The sequence below is a fragment of the Haliaeetus albicilla genome, chromosome 26 (genome assembly GCF_947461875.1).
Source record: "Haliaeetus albicilla chromosome 26, bHalAlb1.1, whole genome shotgun sequence".
NCBI classification, from domain to species: domain Eukaryota; kingdom Metazoa; phylum Chordata; class Aves; order Accipitriformes; family Accipitridae; genus Haliaeetus; species Haliaeetus albicilla.
The window spans coordinates 20,681,838-20,694,922 of NC_091508.1; the positions used below are offsets into that span (position 1 = coordinate 20,681,838).

The 13,085-nt window shown below is 41.9% G+C and overlaps 1 protein-coding gene across 6 annotated transcripts in view; it reads left to right on the plus strand.

The window, feature by feature from the left end:
- DAB2IP (DAB2 interacting protein) overlaps nucleotides 1-13,085 on the plus strand; it is a 210,831-nt gene that overhangs the window by 50,250 nt on the left and 147,496 nt on the right. Inside the window, exon 1 of one of the 6 annotated variants that reach the window (XM_069771198.1) lies at nucleotides 10,590-10,604. The exons of the other annotated variants lie outside the window; for them this stretch is intronic. The gene's annotated coding sequence lies outside the window, so the exon portion shown is untranslated. Of the gene's footprint in view, nucleotides 1-10,589; nucleotides 10,605-13,085 lie in introns of those variants that run through there. 6 annotated transcript variants of the gene reach the window in all.

Sequence of the window (13,085 nt, forward strand, 5' to 3'; positions counted from 1 at the left end):
ACAGCACTGGGATCATTTCAAGCTTAGAATCACTCTTCCCAGTCTTAATTTATAATTTACTTGATTTTAAGTTATAAGTTTTAAGTTATTCACTTTAGTAGCCAATCAAAAGTACTATTCTATTCTATTCTATTGCCTTATATCCTGGATAGCTGAAGGGGTACATGTGTACACTTTGCCTGTCTCCTGCATGTGAGATTTCTTGAAGAATCCAAATCATGTGCCTTAGAATACCTATCATTTTTCTAAAAAATATTGCATAAACAATTTTTTTCATTTAAGGGCTGGGAGCAGGCGAGTGAAGAGTCCAGTAATAAACATTAGCAATAGGGTTTTTTTTTTCCAAGGGTGGTGTCTTTGAAATGTCAGGAAAAGGAGACCTTCCTGCTTTGCAGTTTTTAATGACCATTGCTTTGTTTTTCAAGTCTCTGTTGTGGCATTTTCTATTTCACCGCAGAACTCTTGCAGCTTTTCATTGAAATTTTAACAGCGTGGCTGACAGATGCCCATAGAAAAGATATGCAAAATTTTTTAAGCTGTACTGTTTGTAGGAAATACTCACTGGCAGCCACGCTATTTTTAGCGCTAGTGCTCCAGCTGAGACTTTGCTGTGTTTGTTCAATGCTTAATTGTCTAATAAAAATCTACACTAAATTTAATAACTTGGGAAGTAGTGCATGATGGAGGAATTCTTGAATTGTTTTGATATGAAAACAACAGATGTAGAATTCTAAGTATCCATTTAATAAACACAAATTTAGAGTGAATTTATTGTCTATGGAGGCAAAGGTTAGATGGACCCTTCAGCAGGAGCACAGTGTCAGCAGTGTCTCGAGCTCCTTCTTTTCCACTTACAGTGCTGGTGGTGCCACACTGACCTACACCATCTCGTTTAGAACTATGTCAGAAATGCAGAAACATCAAAACTTAGTATTTTCTGTGACAAATGTGTCAACTCCTACTGGATTCAAAATTAATCAAGGTTTAAAACTTCCCAATAGGAGCCACTGGAAACACCAGAGTAAATCTCCAAGCAGCACTGGCCCTTCTGGTATTTGCATAGTAAGCTAGAAACCCACATGTAGTAAGATTTACAAATATCCCATCCCATCTTGCTGTCATCAGTAGTGGAAGGAAGAGCCTCTATTTCCAAACACACAGACTTCCTGATAAGCCATGTTGTGTGTAACCACTGGTCCGTGCTGCCATTTAGTGTCTGGAGCTACGGTGCAGTTAAACCATAATATTATGCCCAACATGCGATGTTAACAAACTGTGGGGTGGTTTTTGGAGTGTGTTTGGGATTTGGGGGACCAGTCACTTCATTTGCTTGTGGCAGTATGAGGTAACACCTTACTGTTTATTTACTTTTCACCTGTCCTCTTAATGACAATATCCTGCATTTCTGAGAGCTCTTTATTTCCCTCCTCCTTTGAATTCCAGGTGTTGTAACTTCTGTCAGACTTTAAGAGGAACGTTGCAGAGGAGGTGATTTAAGACTTGCTGGATATGGAGTTTTGATAGTGAGACACTAAAGGGGTAGGGGAAGGAAGGGAAGGAGAAGAAAGACAGGAGAACTGTAGGGAGTAATGTGGAACGTGGGGGAAGGCTCATGCAGGACAACACAGCCACCTTGATTCAGTGTCAGCAGCTGTAGCTGTGTATGTGGGCTGAGGCAGGGGCAGCGAGCTTTGCAAGTCAGATAAACAGCTTGAAAAGAAGCAGATTTGACTAAAGAACCCAGAATCTTGATGAAATTGGACAACGGGGAAGGTGTATGTGTCTGCTGATACCTTTAGTGTGGGCTATATGTCCCTTGTGGTGTTTGTGGCACTAACCAAACCAGTAAATGTCTTCTGAATATCTTCGTGCATAATCAAAACACTACCTTATAACAATTGTTTGATTTTCTTTAGCATGTTTATAAGAACTGCAAATACTTTGTGGACTTGAAAGAAGCCTTAGGTAGATGCATTCTTATTTAACCGGTGAGGTGTCCAGAGATAACTTGCAGGAAATCCCATGCATGGTCAATGACAGAGTAATGGCACAAACTCCAGTAGCTCTGTATTCTTGTCTGAGACTTTCCTTTTGCCCCAAGATAGGAAGAGAACTCGGGAGTTTTGACTCTCATGTTCTTTCTCTAAAATCTTGACCATAGTCCCATACCTGAATGTCCCATGGTCCCAGCAGCTGCACCTTTAAGAGGTAACTAAATATAGCAACAGTCTTGATAAAATTGTGAGAATTGTCAATACTGCTTAAGAGTAACTTGGGAAATTACTATCCAAGGAACAGCTCATTTAATGCTGTGACAGAAATTTGGAAATTGTACCAGCAACTTTCAGGCAACTTGAAGATTGACTGTTGTCTCTTTTTGCACATCTTTTGCTTATCTCTGTTTTAAGTCCTTTCCTTCTGGTAGTTACCTCACTTTCCCCTAACAGCATTGCTAAGAGGGACTGATTACTCTGAAAGGAAATAAGTAGCAGAGTTGCTCCCAAGTAATGCAGAGTGAGTTTTTATCTAAAAGCCATAGGTAATAAAGGAGAAAGAGGTTAAAACCCCTGGTCTGAGTCCAAAAAAGAATTGCTTCCAAAAGCGTGCTTAGAGGGGTTTCAGCAGGCTTTGCATGATCTCTTATGTATTAGAGTAAGTTTGTCTCCTTACAGCTGTGGCAGTCCAAACAATTTAGACACAGAGCTGCCTTTTAAAGCTTTTAAACCTATATTTCCCTTGAAGGTCTTCTAGTGTGCCACTAATCCCTTAAGTTATTGCACTGAAGGCACTCTATAATCCTTTAATTTACTTTGCTCTCAACAGAGCCGGGAACGAGCTGGGTCACTTTCCATATTTGGGCATTATCAGTTTTGCTTTTTTTCAACTCAGACACTAGCTGAAGGTAGTTTGCTTTCCTTTTAAACACTGCAGAGAATATTTTAAACTTAGATGTTAATTGCTTGTGTGTTTGTGTATATGTGTATTAAAAAAGGTACACAAACCCCAGAACTTTCTTACTCATTTCACTGTTTTATACAGCCTTAGGGTCAGGCTTTTAAACTGAGTTTCCTCAGGCCCCTTTGGAAATCAGCGTATGTAAAACTTGATGGCTTTTTGAAATCTGTGAATTCATACCCAATATAGGGCTGGTGAGGGTCAAGAAACAGTGTCAGCCACAGGTAATTTCTGGAAGCCTCATCTCCCCAGACCTACAGGAGACAAAGCTTCTGACTAAATTTCTTTGGTGGTGCTGAAGGTAAAGCTTTATGGTGATGAGTAACACTAGGCAAGTGTTATGCTTTTTTTTAATATGCAGAAATACTATAAAAGGCTGTCTAGAGCAACACATTGGTTCCTGAATTTGGAAGGTTTGTCCTGTCCATTGCTTCTTGCTTGCATGAGGGACACAAATTTTTCATTGTAGGTTCTTGAGAGCTAGGCTGGGAGTCCTGCTCTGCTCTCGCAGGTTCATTTATGAATACTGGCTACTCAGCATTACTTCAGAAGTTCATTTTAAGCTGAGCGTTGAAGCATTCACTTTGGGGAAAAACATGCCCTGCAATTGTATAGACTTTGAGAAACATTGACAAGAATAAAGACGGCCAAAGTTTTGCTTCATTAACATTTACACTGAAAAAGGAATCCTCAAATGCTGAGCACTTAATGTTTCTTTTTGAAGAAACCAATTTATTTGAAGTGCAAGTTTCTTTTGTACATTATGTGCTCACATTTTTGATTTCTTACAGCACTTCTGCATCAGTGAATTTCTTGTAGAGTCGGAGATCAAGCCTGGGCTTGTTCTGAAATATCCAAATGTGGTAATAGGTGGACTGTTGTAAAATTTGGCATCTGGAGTTAAATTACAGGATGCTTCTTAAGCTTCTTGGTTACTATAGGAACAAGTAATAGTCATCCTTCATGATTAAGCAGTGTCCATGGTAACCAAACCAGCAAGTTTTAAATGAAAGATATTTTTCCTTTACATTTTTAGCAGTCAAAGGTTAACAGTTATTACCTTTATACCCTTAGATGGGAACAAATTCTGATCTGGCTGGCGTATTTAAAGTGAGAACATTTGGTGTTCATTTACATAACTTTACTTCTAGGACCAGCTGAATGTTGGGTGAATACCAAGATAAAATTTCTGAGAGTGGGGTGTAGTGCATTAATCTCCCCAGGAAGAATGAATGCTATTCACAACGTGCTAAATTGTTCTGCAGCATTGCAGTGTGTTGCCAAACAGCTACTGTATTGCTCCTTGGAGTGACTGCGGTTCAGCAGTGGAGGAAGGAATCCCTACGTATACCCTGCATGTTCTTTAGGACGGAAAATGCAAGTGTCAGTGTTAGTGTAGATAAGAACATCCTCCTGCTCCCTCCCACTTCAAAAATAGGATGGGAAATGTACCAGTGAATATAGCCCTGCTAGATCCCTTTTTGTAATCTACGACACATTTTTGTTTGTAGGTAAACAGTGGGTATCACTTTAAAAAGCATGGCAACACAATCACAAAGCTAGCACAATTGCTATAGATTAGTTGCATTAAGGAATATAGTAGTTTGGTGGTTTCTTTATGTCCATCTGCAGCACACCATTATTTATATGAAATAAGAAAACATGACTGCTTTTTAATGTTTTCTTTCCTATCTCTTTCATTGGCACTGGCAATGTTTGCTTGAAAACAAAAAGTGAGCCTGTGAAGCTGACACCTGCAAGTATGTTTTCAGAGCATGTATATGTAAGAGAAGCAGAAATACTCACCTGTCCCCAAAGGAAATAGAAGTATCAGTCACAATAAATTAGGATTTACATTCCACACTTAGGAATTGTGGAATGTAAAATGATTGCTTAAAAGAGTCTGAATAGCTAGAAGAAAGACGTATGAGTAACAGTAGTAAGGACAAGAAGTATTTTCAGCAATATTCTGGGTATGTAGGCACACAGGTAGATTGCCAATGTGTTGCAAACGCACTGTATGCTAACATACATGTGTGTGCATACACTCCCACGTCCACACACAAGCAAATGCAGAACATTTGTGTAAGCACTCACCTTTAAAAAACAATCAGGTTGGCAGAGAAGGTGACACTCTTTTTGTAAGCATTATCTTGTATCTAATGCATATTAAAATGAAGGAGACTTGTTCTATTTGGCAGGGGAACTCCTAGGCCTCCTGCATAAACATTTGGAAAAACAGAAAACAATTCTCAGCTATCTCTAACGCTATTCCGAATCCTAACCCTTCATAATTTTAACTGGAGGAAGAACAGTGTTTTCAGACTTTCCTGTCACTGCTGCTTTTTAATGCTGTCTTTGAGTTGCTTCATCAGAAGAGATACTAAATTTTGTCCAGTAGGTACCAAAAATTACTGCTATCCAGTTAGTTAAAATCCGTTATCCTTCTATAAGTGTTTCCAATGAAACTGTATCCCAAATAGCCAGTGTTAAATCCCAACCTTCTGCTTTCTTGAACAATATTAAAGTTCCTTCAATGTTAAGGCAATCTAACTTGGATTAATTGGCTCTGGGCATTAAGACTCTTTCAGGCTGATGTAAAAGCTGCATGTACTATGTGAATTTCAAATCTTAATGTTTGGTCTATTATGCAGATGGATGTGAATAGAGATATGTATGTGACCCCATTTATCTCTCTAATGAAGTGCCATCAATAGAACATCTGTTTCTTTGCCATAGAAGATGAAACCTCTGATGAATCATGCTTATAAATTAAGTATTTATTTATTTAATTTGCATTTTGCCAGTACAGACCTGTTACAGCAGCCACCACGCACGACTGGAAAAATGGCCTAGTAATTAAACTGCGCAAAGTTTTAATTTATACGGTGCTGCTACTCCACACACAAAGTAAACCGTTCTGAACTGGTTTGTAGTTCACCTGTCCAAGTCAGCTCTTAAGAAAGCCCCAAACCAAACGTAAGAACGCTTCGCCAGTGAGACAAACCTCATTGATGGGAGACAAAAACAAGGCTGTGATCTGGATGGGTGTCTCCCGTCTCACTGGGGGCCCCCCTGTGGCACTATGTGCCTCTCTGCTTTTTAGTTCTCTCTGAAGTTGGAAGCGAAGAGGGCCAACGTGCTGCAACGCAATCTGTTCTTGTGAGATTTCCAACTCCCCTTTGCAATCCCGGGAGCTTTAATGAAATGGGAGGCCTGGCACGACCTGCATCAGCTGTTCTGAAATCGCAGAGGGAGCCTTCGCTGCAGGAGGGACAGTCCGTTCTCCAGCCGCTCTGCGGCAGGGATCCCGCGACGTTAGCGAAAGGTCCACGCGAGACCGTCTGCCAGGCGTCTGTGGCCCTCGGCCACCACGTGCTGATGGCCGTCGCGTGTTGGGCCAGCAGTCTGCAGGGGCAGCTGGCCCCTGACGGTGCTTCAGGCCGTCGGGGCTGCTGGCGGTCTCGAGTGGAAGAGGGCTGTGTTCTCCACACCCTGTCCCAGACGCTGTGGAGAGGTGGGAGAGTTTAAATCCGCAGTGACCGAGATTACAGAGCACAGAAGTTTCTCTGTTGCCTTAGATTGCCTCTGTGAATAGGCAGCCATGCTGATGAAGCGCTGCACAAAAGCAGCACGGGAACAGCGTTGAATCTTTGCAGAAATGTTAAGCATGATGGATGAGCCTAATTTAAACCTCCCCAGAGCTGACTTCTTGTTCTCCAGACTCCATGTTGCTTGTCTTTATCATCACATAGGAGGAAGCTTATGTTCTACTTCGCTTTATCATCCTTTCCAGTTTAACCAGGGTATTAGCAGTCTCCACAATCTGGTCCCCAGCCAGGCTAGAATTTCATCTTTTTCTGATGTCTTTTTTAAGTCTGTGCTTGATTTCAATTTTACCCTGGAGAAAAGGTTCCTAATGATATGCCGTTAGCAAAAGACGAATTTCTTCGTTCTCTAGACATCATACCAAAGAAAGATAAATATCATACATATTTTATTTCAGAGACTGATAAATAAAGAATAAAAATACCAAATACATATATATAAATATCTAATTAAAAAATACCAGACAGTAAAATGGAGTTTGTAATAAAGGCTGCTCAATCAGCATGATTTGCTATTTATTTTTAGAAAGGGTTTCAATTTTCTGGATGCCTTGTAGTCTCTCCCTGTCATCACCCTGGCACCAGGTCTGGGGACCTGCAGCTATGTCTTTCTTTTGGACGTGGATCCGCTTTTTCAGTTTTGTGGTACAGAGAAGTTAGCATGTATATTTTCAGACTCCTCATGTTGAGAATTACCTGAGCTTTCCTTTCCCATTAGTGCTATTTTCTTCTTTCTTTTTTGCCCTCTGGGAGTATCTTTTTCTTGACAAATACGACTAATCTGTCTCCTCAGGTAGAGAATATATTCCCCATCAATTTCTATGAGGGCAGAATTTGCCTTAGATATCTGTCACTAACCTACAAGAAGGAAGGCAGTAAGTACACGGACGGTGCCGGCATCTGCAGCGGGGACGTGAACTGCCCCGAGGAGAGGTGTTGGCTGGCTGAACTCAGCTAAACAAGCAGACGGACAACACCGGAGAGATCCCACAGCCCTGCTGTCCGTGTCAGAAGCAGATTTCTCCCAGGCAGCGCAGATCTCCCCTGTCCTCTGGCTGGGTCAGTGCTCTGGGTTGGGTTGGCCAGGGAAGGGGCTTCAGCTCCCTCTAGTGAGGCAGCTGGATTTCTGCTCTATCAGAGCAAAACTCCATTTACCCCACTGCTGGGTGATAACAGAAACACAGTTTATTCCAGCTTTGAATGCTGGATGGCCTAACTGAGCTTTCCAGGAGAGAAGAGGCTGCAACACTGGGCAGCCAAAGCCCACAGAAAGACGCGAGAAAAGGGCAGTAAGTCCCTTTGCTGCTTGCGTGCATCAAAAAGCACCTTGGCATGCTGCTGGGAAAAGAATTCTCTTACTGGGTAATATTAGAGAAAAGAGAGGAATAGATACATATCAAGTACACAGAAAAATAGCACAGCTTTTTTCAGTACTAGATTCGAGAGCCATTAATAGCACTTGCTCAGGAGCAGTATGAGGAATATTAAATACTACACAGTACACGATATCTGGGAACCTGACACAGAGATGATATGAGATCCATTAAAGTGCACAGCGTGCTATGGCAAAGGTCAATGTCACTTCAAATCATTATTTAACGAAGAAAAAGCTCTTCTTCCAGAAGATCTTAGTCCCACTTTGAGAGAAGATGGTCATACTTTTAGCTGGTGGGAAGCAGTGTGGTCTGATGTTTTCTGTGAGTTGAATTGTTTTTTGTTTTCCAGCCAGTTCTAATAAGGCTCTCCCAGCCACCATTCTCGTAGCTGCAGAGGATCGTATGGCTCTGAGTGGTGCTTCAGGTGCCTTTTTATGCTTTCAGGCAGGGCCACAGTTGAGTCAGAGATGCCATTCCCCCTGCTAAGCTGAATTTAGTGGGGTTTGTAATACTTAAGTCATCTGTGAGGGAAAAAAAGGTAATGGTAAGAAGCTAGATCTGTTTGGTGTAGTCACTGTGGATAGCATTAGCTATAGGCATACAACCAGCCTCTAACTGTTTAATTCTAAATATTTTGTGCCAGAGTGTAGCACAAAAGGCAAGTAATGATTCCAGTTTATTTTTTTGTTTTGTATGTAAATGGTTAGATAAGTGAAGGGTTTTTTTACAAGCTATAGTTGTGTAAAGAGTATCCCTAATTCTCTGAAAAGGTAGTGAGAGCATGAGAAAATGGGAAACTATTTCTGCTTAGAACATTAAATGAGCAGGGAGTAAATCACTGATTGTGATGTAGAAGAGTTGTGGGTACAGCCAGTGGGATTGCAGAAGTGTATTTAAGCTAGAGATTCTAGATGCAAAGAGAAATAATTTTATTCTAACATAAAAAGTGGTGGTGACACAAGCTTTCATTAGCCTAGAGAACACTCTGAGTGTTCATTAGCTTTGGTTTTAGATGAGTCTGATTTTTCAGAGGGCAGCATTACCTGCCCTAAACTTTTGCTTCACGACAATTTTTATTTAAAAGTCAATTTTATTGCCTAATAAAGGTTTGACTTTTAATTAATTTTGCGTGGCATAATGGTTATAATATTGCTGTAAGGGATCAACTGGAATTCACTGAGGGATCAGCAGGGCATTGGGCGACAGGTTCCAATAAATAGTTCTCCGGGTAATTGAACAATGAAACTGGCCTTGCAGCTGTATTTCTAGTCCAGCTGCTGGGAGCAGGAAGAGAGTGTTAGCAAGGGCATTCATAACCTTTCAGTGGTTCGTAACTGACCTTTGTCCACGGGAAATCAGACGTTTTTGCATCTCTGCTTCCCATTCAAAGTTATTCATGCCTCGTGAAGGGCAAAGTTGGCTTAACTCAGTAGTTATTATTTTCTGTTGTTGTTTATTCCCAGGGTAATATTCCACTTCTAAAAAGTGCCCCTATTCTAACAGCAGCTTCTAAAGACCCCTTTGGATTCAGATTAAAGAGCCATCTTTCCTCCTGGACTCATGTGGCCACCTAAAGCTATCTGAAATGTAGATTTTTCTGCAGCCTCTCCTGAGTATTCGGAATCACACAGGCACTACAAATATCTCGTCTCCAGGGATTGTTTTTAATTCATTAATGCTACTGTGAGCTGTGTTAAATAAATCACTTCTGTCACTATGTGCCTCCTCCTCTCCTTGGTTGCGTTTGTAGTAAGGAGTTATTAGATAATGCAGAAATTAGAGGAATAACACCTAAATTCATTAAGCAATAAAATTAATTCACGGAGTGTAATTGTATGAGCAGGAGACCGGTAATTCCTGTTCCCTCTGGTTTCACAGAAACTCCACCCTGGTAAGCTCTCTGGGGCACCCTGGAGATGTCAAGCACCAAACCAATGGGGCAGGACAGGGAGGAGCACCCCTTCATTGGCAGATCACTCCGAAGGTTAATTATTCGGGAGCCAGTCTGACCTCTCCCGGGGCTGCCTGTAGGAGCTTTTCCACCAGCTTTTGGTTCTGACGAACTCTTAGTTTTCTGCATTACCTCCAGACGGTCTGGTGAAGTTTTATTGTCCTCTAAAGTCTCCTTTCCCTAAAGCACGTCACTGCGGTGCGGTGCAGGAACCTGGCCTCCTGCCGTGTCTCCCCAGCGCTGCTGGCTCGCCTGGCATTCCAGTCATACTTCTCTTTCTTGCTGCCTCTGATGAAGTCATCATCTCTACTTCTCTTATTCCTGGCTTGTTCGGAGTGCCATGGCATGTGCGTTGCTGACAAGCACGGCTTCCTTTTGGTGAGTTTGAGGGAGACGTTTTCTGGTTGCTGCCTTCTCTGACGATCGTTCAGATTTGTACCTCCCTTTCTTGTTTGGAGTTGGAACGGTTTCCTATCAGAAAATCAACTTGCTGGGAAGTGCCTGCTTGTTAGTTATTCCTTCCAGCTGGTTCTCTTTGCTTTTGTTCGTACTGTGTCTTCCACTGGCTGATCCCTGGAATTGTGTGTGAGAGGAGATCAGGAGAGGGGGAGAGCGTGAAGAGAGATGAACAAACAGGAGTTAATGTATTTCGTTCCCACAAATGAGAGCATAATCCTGATGATCTCTTGGACTAGCTGTGATTCACAAGAGCAGGTAATGCAAATGTAAAAACATCTCACTTGCTAAGTGAAAAGTAAACAGTATTAATATTTGTTCATGTGTTTGTTACACATAATGACCTGCTCTGTGGCAGTGTCTGAGAAGTTGCAACAAAGAAGGCAGTGATGTTGAGTGGGTTAAACAAGAGCTTGGGTGCCAGGAGTTCCTCACAGTCTGTTCTGCTGATGTCCTGGAAGCCTTGGGGGGACTGCTACGCTGCTCTGTAACTATTCTGCAGCATGAAGAACAGGCATAGAAGAGTGTAGTAAGGCTTAATTATTCTGGCAATTCAAATGCCTTGAATTAGTTAACAAATCAAATGTGTTTATTACTGTACAGAAACAGTTTCAGAAATATTCATAAGCCCTAGGTCCTAAATTAATGTGCAGTGTTTACAGTGCTATGTGTCCTGTTGGCAGTGAACTCAGTGGGATACTTTCAACTTAAAAAAAATCCTGGTGCAGTACACACCAAGCAGCACTTTGGACCCAGCTATGTGTGATAACCCGGGAGAGGTTTCAGGGGGTTGATAAAGTCAAGGAAGTTTCTCTTTGAAGATCTTATCCTGCACTGGGGAAAACCCAAAACATTGCAGCCTTCTCTAAATATTTGGAACAGCAGGAAGCACTTTTGTTTGTTTCTTCTTGCTTCTGTGATTGTGTAAGGTGAACGTGCCCCAACCCAGCATCAGACTGTGGCAGACATTGAGCAGTGCTGCTTATGGGGAGATTAAGTACATGTTCCTGAAAAAGAACTGGGAGGGACAACAGCAGCACGGTTCGACAGCACGCAGGGTGAAAGTAAAACAGCGTTGAGTAGAAATGGCCAGTTATCATTGGGCAAGCTTAGAAAAGTACAGGAAAAATGCTGTCAACAATGAGGAGAAAATTAGATGAGGAATTTCCATCAGAATGGCCACAGTCCTCCTCAGAGTGACTTATGAACCTTTTCCAGTCCAATTTTGAGATTTTTAAGAGCTTCTAAAGGGCCAGGTAATATACTTAGGTGGGCCTGCCTGATTCAGCTGTCCAACAGTAATTAGACAGCTTCATATTGCTCATCTGTATCTATATCCCATCCTTTATTTGGGTATTGCATTGTGGGCTGGTGGAAATTGCGGAGAATCAGAAGGCAATCCCTTTCTGTGGGCATCTGTTTCTGCCCACTGGCATCTCTGCTGCTGGATAATGTGGCTTTCCTCACTACACCCAAGGAATCCATTTTCAGATCCAGTATGCCTGCACTATAATCCTCATTTAATAGACTGTTACTTCAGTGATTTTCAAGCCTCTGTGTCATAAAAGAAAGATTTGGGGGTTTTAAGTTCATAACAAGTTGAGGACTTTGGGAGAGCAAATAGTGTCCTGAGATACTGTGTGTCTAAGTCCTCAGATCAAATCTGATGTAGAGCAAATAAATGGACAAATGAAGGTATAATCCTGGAATTTCTATGAGCTAAGGGATAGTATTAAGCTAACAGAGAAATTCACTGTCTAGTGAGGATGTTATCTCGTAATACTAAGTGCTTCTGGAAATGTCATTCCGTGGTTAGCTGCCTGCAGTAATACTGTTCCTCATTCTGGAATGCTTTATCCTGGGGTACAAAATGGATGGCACACATTCATTAATGAAACCTTGCAGTGTTCCCATGGGATTTTCAAGGTTTTTATCAATTATGAATCTGATGAGAAGCATTAAAATGTCCAAGGGTCACACTGTGGGTCTGTAACAGAGGTCAGTGGAGGACCCTGGACTCTTTGTGCTATTGAGAGGGGTCACAGAACTGCCGCAGAGTCTGTCCAGCCAGAAACGGAGTGGAAGTTCGGGAGAGCAGGGAGATGCGTTAGAGGTTGCGAAGAGAAGGCTGAAGTCAGATACTGAATCTGATCTCTTGTAACTTGCTTGTCTTATGCACAAGTGGGCAAATTTGTCAGAAATCACAGCAAATAAGGCTGGAAGGGATTTCGGGAGATCACCTGGTATCCATCTGCCCCAGGAGAAGGGAGGGAAGGAAGCTCATTGTACCTGAACCTTGCCTGACAGCCCATGGAAAGGTTTAAGATAGGCTTGAACATACATTTGTGTGTGTCTGTGTTAAGAGAAGACTTTTTCCAATGGCTAATCTAAATATCTTCTGCTGTAAATTAAGACATTTCTTTTTCAGCCTCTAGTGGCTATGGAGAGAGTTTTTATTATTGCCTTACAGCGACCTTTTATGCGGTGGCTGGCTGCTGCGGTGTTACTCTGGGCTTGCTTTAGCAGACATCGCAAATGCCAGTCTCTAGGCAGAGTAACCCGGCCTAAGCCTTCTCCTCTAACCCTGAAGAAATAAAAAGGGCAGTTCAAGCCTTTATGTATTCATACTATTCGCTATGTAAAACTGTTCTGCTGTACATGCCTGGTAGTTAAGAGTTACTGATTTACCTGTAAGCTATTTTTACTTCCCTTTAAAACAAACAGCTCACCCCCACCCCC